The sequence below is a fragment of the Corythoichthys intestinalis genome, chromosome 10 (genome assembly GCF_030265065.1).
Source record: "Corythoichthys intestinalis isolate RoL2023-P3 chromosome 10, ASM3026506v1, whole genome shotgun sequence".
NCBI lineage: Eukaryota > Metazoa > Chordata > Actinopteri > Syngnathiformes > Syngnathidae > Corythoichthys > Corythoichthys intestinalis.
The window spans coordinates 3,182,170-3,195,598 of NC_080404.1; positions in this window are offsets into that span (position 1 = coordinate 3,182,170).

Sequence of the window (13,429 nt, forward strand, 5' to 3'; positions counted from 1 at the left end):
CTATGCGATATGGCCGAGAAATGTAATTTTGATGTTAACTCCCAAACCGCTGCGCAGAAGTCAACCAAACTTCACCCATTAGTGTATTTTATCACAATCTAGTAGTTACATGTGGAAATTTGGTTCTAGGACATTTGATTTGAGCGCAATCCTCAAACTTAGGTCAAAAAAGCCATTTAAGCCTTTTCACAGTGAGATCTATGCGATATGGCCGAGAAATGTAATTTTGATGTTAACTCCCAAACCGCTGCGCAGAAGTCAACCAAACTTCACCCAATAGTGTATTGTATCACATTCTAGTAGTTACATTTGAAAATTTCGTTCTAGGACATTTGGTTTGAGCGCAATCCTCAAACTTAGGTCAAAAAAGCCATTTAAGCCTTTTCACAGTGAGATCTATGCGATATGGCCGAGAAATGTAATTTTGATGATAACTCCCAAACCGCTGCGCAGAAGTCAACCAAACTTCACCCAATAGTGTATTGTATCACAATCTAGTAGTTACATTTGAAAATTTTGTTCTAGGACATTTTGTTTGAACGCAATCATCAAACTTAATTAAAAAAGTCATTTAAGCCTTTTCACAGTGAGATCTATGCGATATGGCCGAGAAATGTAATTTTGATGTTAACTCCCAAACCGCTGCGCAGAAGTCAACCAAACTTCACCCAATAGTGTATTGTATCACAATCTAGTAGTTACATTTGAAAATTTTGTTCTAGGACATTTGGTTTGAGCGCAATCCTCAAACTTAGGTCAAAAAAGCCATTTAAGCCTTTTCACAGTGAGATCTATGCGATATGGCAGAGAAATGTAATTTTGATGTTAACTCCCAAACCGCTGCGCAGAAGTCAACCAAACTTCACCCAATAGTGTATTGTATCACATTCTAGTAGTTACATTTGAAAATTTCGTTCTAGGAAATTTTGTTTGAGCGCAATCATCAAACTTAATTAAAAAAGTCATTTAAGCCTTTTCACAGTGAGATCTATGCGATATGGCCGAGAAATGTAATTTTGATGTTAACTCCCAAACCGCTGCGCAGAAGTCAACCAAACTTCACCCATTAGTGTATTTTATCACAATCTAGTAGTTACATGTAGAAATTTGGTTCTAGGACATTTGATTTGAGCGCAAACCTCAAACTTAGGTCAAAAAAGCCATTTAAGCCTTTTCACAGTGAGATCTATGCGATATGGCCGAGAAATGTAATTTTGATGTTAACTCCCAAACCGCTGCGCAGAAGTCAACCAAACTTCACCCAATAGTGTATTGTATCACAATCTAGTAGTTACATTTAAAAATTTTGTTCTAGGACATTTTGTTTGAACGCAATCATCAAACTTAATTAAAAAAGTCATTTAAGCCTTTTCACAGTGAGATCTATGCGATATGGCCGAGAAATGTAATTTTGATGTTAACTCCCAAACCGCTGCGCAGAAGTCAACCAAACTTCACCCAATAGTGTATTGTATCACAATCTAGTAGTTACATGTGGAAATTTGGTTATAGGACATTTGATTTGAGCGCAATCCTCAAACTTAGGTCAAAAAAGCCATTTAAGCCTTTTCACAGTGAGATCTATGCGATATGGCCGAGAAATGTAATTTTGATGTTAACTCCCAAACCGCTGCGCAGAAGTCAACCAAACTTCACCCAATAGTGTATTGTATCACAATCTAGTAGTTACATTTGAAAATTTTGTTCTAGGAAATATTGTTTGAGCGCAATCATCAAACTTAATTAAAAAAGTCATTTAAGCCTTTTCACAGTGAGATCTATGCGATATGGCCGAGAAATGTAATTTTGATGTTAACTCCCAAACCGCTGCGCAGAAGTCAACCAAACTTCACCCATTAGTGTATTTTATCACAATCTAGTAGTTACATGTGGAAATTTGGTTCTAGGACATTTGATTTGAGCGCAATCCTCAAACTTAGGTCAAAAAAGCCATTTAAGCCTTTTCACAGTGAGATCTATGCGATATGGCCGAGAAATGTAATTTTGATGTTAACTCCCAAACCGCTGCGCAGAAGTCAACCAAACTTCACCCAATAGTGTATTGTATCACATTCTAGTAGTTACATTTGAAAATTTCGTTCTAGGACATTTGGTTTGAGCGCAATCCTCAAACTTAGGTCAAAAAAGCCATTTAAGCCTTTTCACAGTGAGATCTATGCGATATGGCCGAGAAATGTAATTTTGATGTTAACTCCCAAACCGCTGCGCAGAAGTCAACCAAACTTCACCCAATAGTGTATTGTATCACAATCTAGTAGTTACATTTGAAAATTTTGTTCTAGGACATTTTGTTTGAACGCAATCATCAAACTTAATTAAAAAAGTCATTTAAGCCTTTTCACAGTGAGATCTATGCGATATGGCCGAGAAATGTAATTTTGATGTTAACTCCCAAACCGCTGCGCAGAAGTCAACCAAACTTCACCCAATAGTGTATTGTATCACAATCTAGTAGTTACATTTGAAAATTTTGTTCTAGGACATTTTGTTTGAGCGCAATCCTCAAACTTAGGTCAAAAAAGCCATTTAAGCCTTTTCACAGTGAGATCTATGCGATATGGCCGAGAAATGTAATTTTGATGTTAACTCCCAAACCGCTGCGCAGAAGTCAACCAAACTTCACCCAATAGTGTATTGTATCACAATCTAGTAGTTACATTTGAAAATTTTGTTCTAGGACATTTTGTTTGAACGCAATCATCAAACTTAATTAAAAAAGTCATTTAAGCCTTTTCACAGTGAGATCTATGCGATATGGCCGAGAAATGTAATTTTGATGTTAACTCCCAAACCGCTGCGCAGAAGTCAACCAAACTTCACCCAATAGTGTATTGTATCACAATCTAGTAGTTACATTTGAAAATTTTGTTCTAGGACATTTTGTTTGAACGCAATCATCAAACTTAATTAAAAAAGTCATTTAAGCCTTTTCACAGTGAGATCTATGCGATATGGCCGAGAAATGTAATTTTGATGTTAACTCCCAAACCGCTGCGGAGAAGTCAACCAAACTTCACCCAATAGTGTATTGTATCACAATCTAGTAGTTACATTTGAAAATTTTGTTCTAGGACATTTTGTTTGAGCGCAATCCTCAAACTTAGGTCAAAAAAGCCATTTAAGCCTTTTCACAGTGAGATCTATGCGATATGGCCGAGAAATGTAATTTTGATGTTAAGTCCCAAACCGCTGCGCAGAAGTCAACCAAACTTCACCCAATAGTGTATTGTATCACAATCTAGTAGTTACATTTGAAAATTTTGTTCTAGGACATTTTGTTTGAACGCAATCATCAAACTTAATTAAAAAAGTCATTTAAGCCTTTTCACAGTGAGATCTATGCGATATGGCCGAGAAATGTAATTTTGATGTTAACTCCCAAACCGCTGCGCAGAAGTCAACCAAACTTCACCCAATAGTGTATTGTATCACAATCTAGTAGTTACATTTGAAAATTTTGTTCTAGGAAATATTGTTTGAGCGCAATCATCAAACTTAATTAAAAAAGTCATTTAAGCCTTTTCACAGTGAGATCTATGCGATATGGCCGAGAAATGTAATTTTGATGTTAACTCCCAAACCGCTGCGCAGAAGTCAACCAAACTTCACCCATTAGTGTATTTTATCACAATCTAGTAGTTACATGTGGAAATTTGGTTCTAGGACATTTGATTTGAGCGCAATCCTCAAACTTAGGTCAAAACAGCCATTTAAGCCTTTTCACAGTGAGATCTATGCGATATGGCCGAGAAATGTAATTTTGATGTTAACTCCCAAACCGCTGCGCAGAAGTCAACCAAACTTCACCCAATAGTGTATTGTATCACATTCTAGTAGTTACATTTGAAAATTTCGTTCTAGGACATTTGGTTTGAGCGCAATCCTCAAACTTAGGTCAAAAAAGCCATTTAAGCCTTTTCACAGTGAGATCTATGCGATATGGCCGAGAAATGTAATTTTGATGTTAACTCCCAAACCGCTGCGCAGAAGTCAACCAAACTTCACCCAATAGTGTATTGTATCACAATCTAGTAGTTACATTTGAAAATTTTGTTCTAGGACATTTTGTTTGAACGCAATCATCAAACTTAATTAAAAAAGTCATTTAAGCCTTTTCACAGTGAGATCTATGCGATATGGCCGAGAAATGTAATTTTGATGTTAACTCCCAAACCGCTGCGCAGAAGTCAACCAAACTTCACCCAATAGTGTATTGTATCACAATCTAGTAGTTACATTTGAAAATTTTGTTCTAGGACATTTTGTTTGAGCGCAATCCTCAAACTTAGGTCAAAAAAGCCATTTAAGCCTTTTCACAGTGAGATCTATGCGATATGGCCGAGAAATGTAATTTTGATGTTAACTCCCAAACCGCTGCGCAGAAGTCAACCAAACTTCACCCAATAGTGTATTGTATCACAATCTAGTAGTTACATTTGAAAATTTTGTTCTAGGACATTTTGTTTGAACGCAATCATCAAACTTAATTAAAAAAGTCATTTAAGCCTTTTCACAGTGAGATCTATGCGATATGGCCGAGAAATGTAATTTTGATGTTAACTCCCAAACCGCTGCGCAGAAGTCAACCAAACTTCACCCAATAGTGTATTGTATCACAATCTAGTAGTTACATTTGAAAATTTTGTTCTAGGACATTTTGTTTGAACGCAATCATCAAACTTAATTAAAAAAGTCATTTAAGCCTTTTCACAGTGAGATCTATGCGATATGGCCGAGAAATGTAATTTTGATGTTAACTCCCAAACCGCTGCGGAGAAGTCAACCAAACTTCACCCAATAGTGTATTGTATCACAATCTAGTAGTTACATTTGAAAATTTTGTTCTAGGACATTTTGTTTGAGCGCAATCCTCAAACTTAGGTCAAAAAAGCCATTTAAGCCTTTTCACAGTGAGATCTATGCGATATGGCCGAGAAATGTAATTTTGATGTTAAGTCCCAAACCGCTGCGCAGAAGTCAACCAAACTTCACCCAATAGTGTATTGTATCACAATCTAGTAGTTACATTTGAAAATTTTGTTCTAGGACATTTTGTTTGAACGCAATCATCAAACTTAATTAAAAAAGTCATTTAAGCCTTTTCACAGTGAGATCTATGCGATATGGCCGAGAAATGTAATTTTGATGTTAACTCCCAAACCGCTGCGCAGAAGTCAACCAAACTTCACCCAATAGTGTATTGTATCACAATCTAGTAGTTACATTTGAAAATTTTGTTCTAGGAAATTTTGTTTGAGCGCAATCATCAAACTTAATTAAAAAATTCATTTAAGCCTTTTCACAGTGAGATCTATGCGATATGGCCGAGAAATGTAATTTTGATGTTAACTCCCAAACCGCTGCGCAGAAGTCAACCAAACTTCACCCATTAGTGTATTTTATCACAATCTAGTAGTTACATGTGGAAATTTGGTTCTAGGACATTTGATTTGAGCGCAATCCTCAAACTTAGGTCAAAAAAGCCATTTAAGCCTTTTCACAGTGAGATCTATGCGATATGGCCGAGAAATGTAATTTTGATGTTCACTCCCAAACCGCTGCGCAGAAGTCAACCAAACTTCACCCAATAGTGTATTGTATCCCAATCTAGTAGTTACATTTGAAAATTTTGTTCTAGGACATTTTGTTTGAACGCAATCATCAAACTTAATTAAAAAAGTCATTTAAGCCTTTTCACAGTGAGATCTATGCGATATGGCCGAGAAATGTAATTTTGATGTTAACTCCCAAACCGCTGCGGAGAAGTCAACCAAACTTCACCCAATAGTGTATTGTATCACAATCTAGTAGTTACATTTGAAAATTTTGTTCTAGGACATTTTGTTTGAGCGCAATCCTCAAACTTAGGTCAAAAAAGCCATTTAAGCCTTTTCACAGTGAGATCTATGCGATATGGCCGAGAAATGTAATTTTGATGTTAACTCCCAAACCGCTGCGCAACAGTCAACCAAACTTCACCCAATAGTGTATTGTATCACAATCTAGTAGTTACATTTGAAAATTTTGTTCTAGGACATTTTGTTTGAACGCAATCATCAAACTTAATTAAAAAAGTCATTTAAGCCTTTTCACAGTGAGATCTATGCGATATGGCCGAGAAATATAATTTTGATGTTAACTCCCAAACCGCTGCGCAGAAGTCAACCAAACTTCACCCAATAGTGTATTGTATCACAATCTAGTAGTTACATTTGAAAATTTTGTTCTAGGAAATTTTGTTTGAGCGCAATCATCAAACTTAATTAAAAAAGTCATTTAAGCCTTTTCACAGTGAGATCTATGCGATATGGCCGAGAAATGTAATTTTGATGTTAACTCCCAAACCGCTGCGCAGAAGTCAACCAAACTTCACCCATTAGTGTATTTTATCACAATCTAGTAGTTACATGTGGAAATTTGGTTCTAGGACATTTGATTTGAGGGCAATCCTCAAACTTAGGTCAAAAAAGCCATTTAAGCCTTTTCACAGTGAGATCTATGCGATATGGCCGAGAAATGTAATTTTGATGTTCACTCCCAAACCGCTGCGCAGAAGTCAACCAAACTTCACCCAATAGTGTATTGTATCACAATCTAGTAGTTACATTTGAAAATTTTGTTCTAGGAAATTTTGTTTGAGCGCAATCATCAAACTTAATTAAAAAAGTCATTTAAGCCTTTTCACAGTGAGATCTATGCGATATGGCCGAGAAATGTAATTTTGATGTTAACTCCCAAACCGCTGCGCAGAAGTCAACCAAACTTCACCCATTAGTGTATTTTATCACAATCTAGTAGTTACATGTGGAAATTTGGTTCTAGGACATTTGATTTGAGCGCAATCCTCAAACTTAGGTCAAAAAAGCCATTTAAGCCTTTTCACAGTGAGATCTATGCGATATGGCCGAGAAATGTAATTTTGATGTTAACTCCCAAACCGCTGCGCAGAAGTCAACCAAACTTCACCCAATAGTGTATTGTATCACATTCTAGTAGTTACATTTGAAAATTTCGTTCTAGGACATTTGGTTTGAGCGCAATCCTCAAACTTAGGTCAAAAAAGCCATTTAAGCCTTTTCACAGTGAGATCTATGCGATATGGCCGAGAAATGTAATTTTGATGATAACTCCCAAACCGCTGCGCAGAAGTCAACCAAACTTCACCCAATAGTGTATTGTATCACAATCTAGTAGTTACATTTGAAAATTTTGTTCTAGGACATTTGGTTTGAGCGCAATCCTCAAACTTAGGTCAAAAAAGCCATTTAAGCCTTTTCACAGTGAGATCTATGCGATATGGCCGAGAAATGTAATTTTGATGTTAACTCCCAAACCGCTGCGCAGAAGTCAACCAAACTTCACCCAATAGTGTATTGTATCACATTCTAGTAGTTACATTTGAAAATTTCGTTCTAGGAAATTTTGTTTGAGCGCAATCATCAAACTTAATTAAAAAAGTCATTTAAGCCTTTTCACAGTGAGATCTATGCGATATGGCCGAGAAATGTAATTTTGATGTTAACTCCCAAACCGCTGCGCAGAAGTCAACCAAACTTCACCCATTAGTGTATTTTATCACAATCTAGTAGTTACATGTGGAAATTTGGTTCTAGGACATTTGATTTGAGCGCAAACCTCAAACTTAGGTCAAAAAAGCCATTTAAGCCTTTTCACAGTGAGATCTATGCGATATGGCCGAGAAATGTAATTTTGATGTTAACTCCCAAACCGCTGCGCAGAAGTCAACCAAACTTCACCCAATAGTGTATTGTATCACAATCTAGTAGTTACATTTAAAAATTTTGTTCTAGAACATTTTGTTTGAACGCAATCATCAAACTTAATTAAAAAAGTCATTTAAGCCTTTTCACAGTGAGATCTATGCGATATGGCCGAGAAATGTAATTTTGATGTTAACTCCCAAACCGCTGCGCAGAAGTCAACCAAACTTCACCCAATAGTGTATTGTATCACAATCTAGTAGTTACATTTAAAAATTGTGTTCTAGGACATTTTGTTTGAACGCAATCATCAAACTTAATTAAAAAAGTCATTTAAGCCTTTTCACAGTGAGATCTATGCGATATGGCCGAGAAATGTAATTTTGATGTTAACTCCCAAACCGCTGCGCAGAAGTCAACCAAACTTCACCCATTAGTGTATTGTATCACAATCTAGTAGTTACATGTGGAAATTTGGTTATAGGACATTTGATTTGAGCGCAATCCTCAAACTTAGGTCAAAAAAGCCATTTAAGCCTTTTCACAGTGAGATCTATGCGATATGGCCGAGAAATGTAATTTTGATGTTAACTCCCAAACCGCTGCGCAGAAGTCAACCAAACTTCACCCAATAGTGTATTGTATCACAATCTAGTAGTTACATTTGAAAATTTTGTTCTAGGAAATTTTGTTTGAGCGCAATCATCAAACTTAATTAAAAAAGTCATTTAAGCCTTTTCACAGTGAGATCTATGCGATATGGCCGAGAAATGTAATTTTGATGTTAACTCCCAAACCGCTGCGCAGAAGTCAACCAAACTTCACCCATTAGTGTATTTTATCACAATCTAGTAGTTACATGTGGAAATTTGGTTCTAGGACATTTGATTTGAGCGCAATCCTCAAACTTAGGTCAAAAAAGCCATTTAAGCCTTTTCACAGTGAGATCTATGCGATATGGCCGAGAAATGTAATTTTGATGTTAACTCCCAAACCGCTGCGCAGAAGTCAACCAAACTTCACCCAATAGTGTATTGTATCACATTCTAGTAGTTACATTTGAAAATTTCGTTCTAGGACATTTGGTTTGAGCGCAATCCTCAAACTTAGGTCAAAAAAGCCATTTAAGCCTTTTCACAGTGAGATCTATGCGATATGGCCGAGAAATGTAATTTTGATGTTAACTCCCAAACCGCTGCGCAGAAGTCAACCAAACTTCACCCAATAGTGTATTGTATCACAATCTAGTAGTTACATTTGAAAATTTTGTTCTAGGAAATATTGTTTGAGCGCAATCATCAAACTTAATTAAAAAAGTCATTTAAGCCTTTTCACAGTGAGATCTATGCGATATGGCCGAGAAATGTAATTTTGATGTTAACTCCCAAACCGCTGCGCAGAAGTCAACCAAACTTCACCCATTAGTGTATTTTATCACAATCTAGTAGTTACATGTGGAAATTTGGTTCTAGGACATTTGATTTGAGCGCAATCCTCAAACTTAGGTCAAAAAAGCCATTTAAGCCTTTTCACAGTGAGATCTATGCGATATGGCCGAGAAATGTAATTTTGATGTTAACTCCCAAACCGCTGCGCAGAAGTCAACCAAACTTCACCCAATAGTGTATTGTATCACATTCTAGTAGTTACATTTGAAAATTTCGTTCTAGGACATTTGGTTTGAGCGCAATCCTCAAACTTAGGTCAAAAAAGCCATTTAAGCCTTTTCACAGTGAGATCTATGCGATATGGCCGAGAAATGTAATTTTGATGTTAACTCCCAAACCGCTGCGCAGAAGTCAACCAAACTTCACCCAATAGTGTATTGTATCACAATCTAGTAGTTACATTTGAAAATTTTGTTCTAGGACATTTTGTTTGAACGCAATCATCAAACTTAATTAAAAAAGTCATTTAAGCCTTTTCACAGTGAGATCTATGCGATATGGCCGAGAAATGTAATTTTGATGTTAACTCCCAAACCGCTGCGCAGAAGTCAACCAAACTTCACCCAATAGTGTATTGTATCACAATCTAGTAGTTACATTTGAAAATTTTGTTCTAGGACATTTTGTTTGAGCGCAATCCTCAAACTTAGGTCAAAAAAGCCATTTAAGCCTTTTCACAGTGAGATCTATGCGATATGGCCGAGAAATGTAATTTTGATGTTAACTCCCAAACCGCTGCGCAGAAGTCAACCAAACTTCACCCAATAGTGTATTGTATCACAATCTAGTAGTTACATTTGAAAATTTTGTTCTAGGACATTTTGTTTGAACGCAATCATCAAACTTAATTAAAAAAGTCATTTAAGCCTTTTCACAGTGAGATCTATGCGATATGGCCGAGAAATGTAATTTTGATGTTAACTCCCAAACCGCTGCGCAGAAGTCAACCAAACTTCACCCAATAGTGTATTGTATCACAATCTAGTAGTTACATTTGAAAATTTTGTTCTAGGACATTTTGTTTGAACGCAATCATCAAACTTAATTAAAAAAGTCATTTAAGCCTTTTCACAGTGAGATCTATGCGATATGGCCGAGAAATGTAATTTTGATGTTAACTCCCAAACCGCTGCGGAGAAGTCAACCAAACTTCACCCAATAGTGTATTGTATCACAATCTAGTAGTTACATTTGAAAATTTTGTTCTAGGACATTTTGTTTGAGCGCAATCCTCAAACTTAGGTCAAAAAAGCCATTTAAGCCTTTTCACAGTGAGATCTATGCGATATGGCCGAGAAATGTAATTTTGATGTTAAGTCCCAAACCGCTGCGCAGAAGTCAACCAAACTTCACCCAATAGTGTATTGTATCACAGTCTAGTAGTTACATTTGAAAATTTTGTTCTAGGACATTTTGTTTGAACGCAATCATCAAACTTAATTAAAAAAGTCATTTAAGCCTTTTCACAGTGAGATCTATGCGATATGGCCGAGAAATGTAATTTTGATGTTAACTCCCAAACCGCTGCGCAGAAGTCAACCAAACTTCACCCAATAGTGTATTGTATCACAATCTAGTAGTTACATTTGAAAATTTTGTTCTAGGAAATATTGTTTGAGCGCAATCATCAAACTTAATTAAAAAAGTCATTTAAGCCTTTTCACAGTGAGATCTATGCGATATGGCCGAGAAATGTAATTTTGATGTTAACTCCCAAACCGCTGCGCAGAAGTCAACCAAACTTCACCCATTAGTGTATTTTATCACAATCTAGTAGTTACATGTGGAAATTTGGTTCTAGGACATTTGATTTGAGCGCAATCCTCAAACTTAGGTCAAAAAAGCCATTTAAGCCTTTTCACAGTGAGATCTATGCGATATGGCCGAGAAATGTAATTTTGATGTTAACTCCCAAACCGCTGCGCAGAAGTCAACCAAACTTCACCCAATAGTGTATTGTATCACATTCTAGTAGTTACATTTGAAAATTTCGTTCTAGGACATTTGGTTTGAGCGCAATCCTCAAACTTAGGTCAAAAAAGCCATTTAAGCCTTTTCACAGTGAGATCTATGCGATATGGCCGAGAAATGTAATTTTGATGTTAACTCCCAAACCGCTGCGCAGAAGTCAACCAAACTTCACCCAATAGTGTATTGTATCACAATCTAGTAGTTACATTTGAAAATTTTGTTCTAGGACATTTTGTTTGAACGCAATCATCAAACTTAATTAAAAAAGTCATTTAAGCCTTTTCACAGTGAGATCTATGCGATATGGCCGAGAAATGTAATTTTGATGTTAACTCCCAAACCGCTGCGCAGAAGTCAACCAAACTTCACCCAATAGTGTATTGTATCACAATCTAGTAGTTACATTTGAAAATTTTGTTCTAGGACATTTTGTTTGAGCGCAATCCTCAAACTTAGGTCAAAAAAGCCATTTAAGCCTTTTCACAGTGAGATCTATGCGATATGGCCGAGAAATGTAATTTTGATGTTAACTCCCAAACCGCTGCGCAGAAGTCAACCAAACTTCACCCAATAGTGTATTGTATCACAATCTAGTAGTTACATTTGAAAATTTTGTTCTAGGACATTTTGTTTGAACGCAAACATCAAACTTAATTAAAAAAGTCATTTAAGCCTTTTCACAGTGAGATCTATGCGATATGGCCGAGAAATGTAATTTTGATGTTAACTCCCAAACCGCTGCGCAGAAGTCAACCAAACTTCACCCAATAGTGTATTGTATCACAATCTAGTAGTTACATTTGAAAATTTTGTTCTAGGACATTTTGTTTGAACGCAATCATCAAACTTAATTAAAAAAGCCATTTAAGCCTTTTCACAGTGAGATCTATGCGATATGGCCGAGAAATGTAATTTTGATGTTAACTCCCAAACCGCTGCGCAGAAGTCAACCAAACTTCACCCAATAGTGTATTGTATCACATTCTAGTAGTTACATTTGAAAATTTCGTTCTAGGACATTTGGTTTGAGCGCAATCCTCAAACTTAGGTCAAAAAAGCCATTTAAGCCTTTTCACAGTGAGATCTATGCGATATGGCCGAGAAATGTAATTTTGATGTTAACTCCCAAACCGCTGCGCAGAAGTCAACCAAACTTCACCCAATAGTGTATTGTATCACAATCTAGTAGTTACATTTGAAAATTTTGTTCTAGGACATTTTGTTTGAACGCAATCATCAAACTTAATTAAAAAAGTCATTTAAGCCTTTTCACAGTGAGATCTATGCGATATGGCCGAGAAATGTAATTTTGATGTTAACTCCCAAACCGCTGCGCAGAAGTCAACCAAACTTCACCCAATAGTGTATTGTATCACAATCTAGTAGTTACATTTGAAAATTTTGTTCTAGGACATTTTGTTTGAGCGCAATCCTCAAACTTAGGTCAAAAAAGCCATTTAAGCCTTTTCACAGTGAGATCTATGCGATATGGCCGAGAAATGTAATTTTGATGTTAACTCCCAAACCGCTGCGCAGAAGTCAACCAAACTTCACCCAATAGTGTATTGTATCACAATCTAGTAGTTACATTTGAAAATTTTGTTCTAGGACATTTTGTTTGAACGCAAACATCAAACTTAATTAAAAAAGTCATTTAAGCCTTTTCACAGTGAGATCTATGCGATATGGCCGAGAAATGTAATTTTGATGTTAACTCCCAAACCGCTGCGCAGAAGTCAACCAAACTTCACCCAATAGTGTATTGTATCACAATCTAGTAGTTACATTTGAAAATTTTGTTCTAGGACATTTTGTTTGAACGCAATCATCAAACTTAATTAAAAAAGTCATTTAAGCCTTTTCACAGTGAGATCTATGCGATATGGCCGAGAAATGTAATTTTGATGTTAACTCCCAAACCGCTGCGGAGAAGTCAACCAAACTTCACCCAATAGTGTATTGTATCACAATCTAGTAGTTACATTTGAAAATTTTGTTCTAGGACATTTTGTTTGAGCGCAATCCTCAAACTTAGGTCAAAAAAGCCATTTAAGCCTTTTCACAGTGAGATCTATGCGATATGGCCGAGAAATGTAATTTTGATGTTAAGTCCCAAACCGCTGCGCAGAAGTCAACCAAACTTCACCCAATAGTGTATTGTATCACAATCTAGTAGTTACATTTGAAAATTTTGTTCTAGGACATTTTGTTTGAACGCAATCATCAAACTTAATTAAAAAAGTCATTTAAGCCTTTTCACAGTGAGAT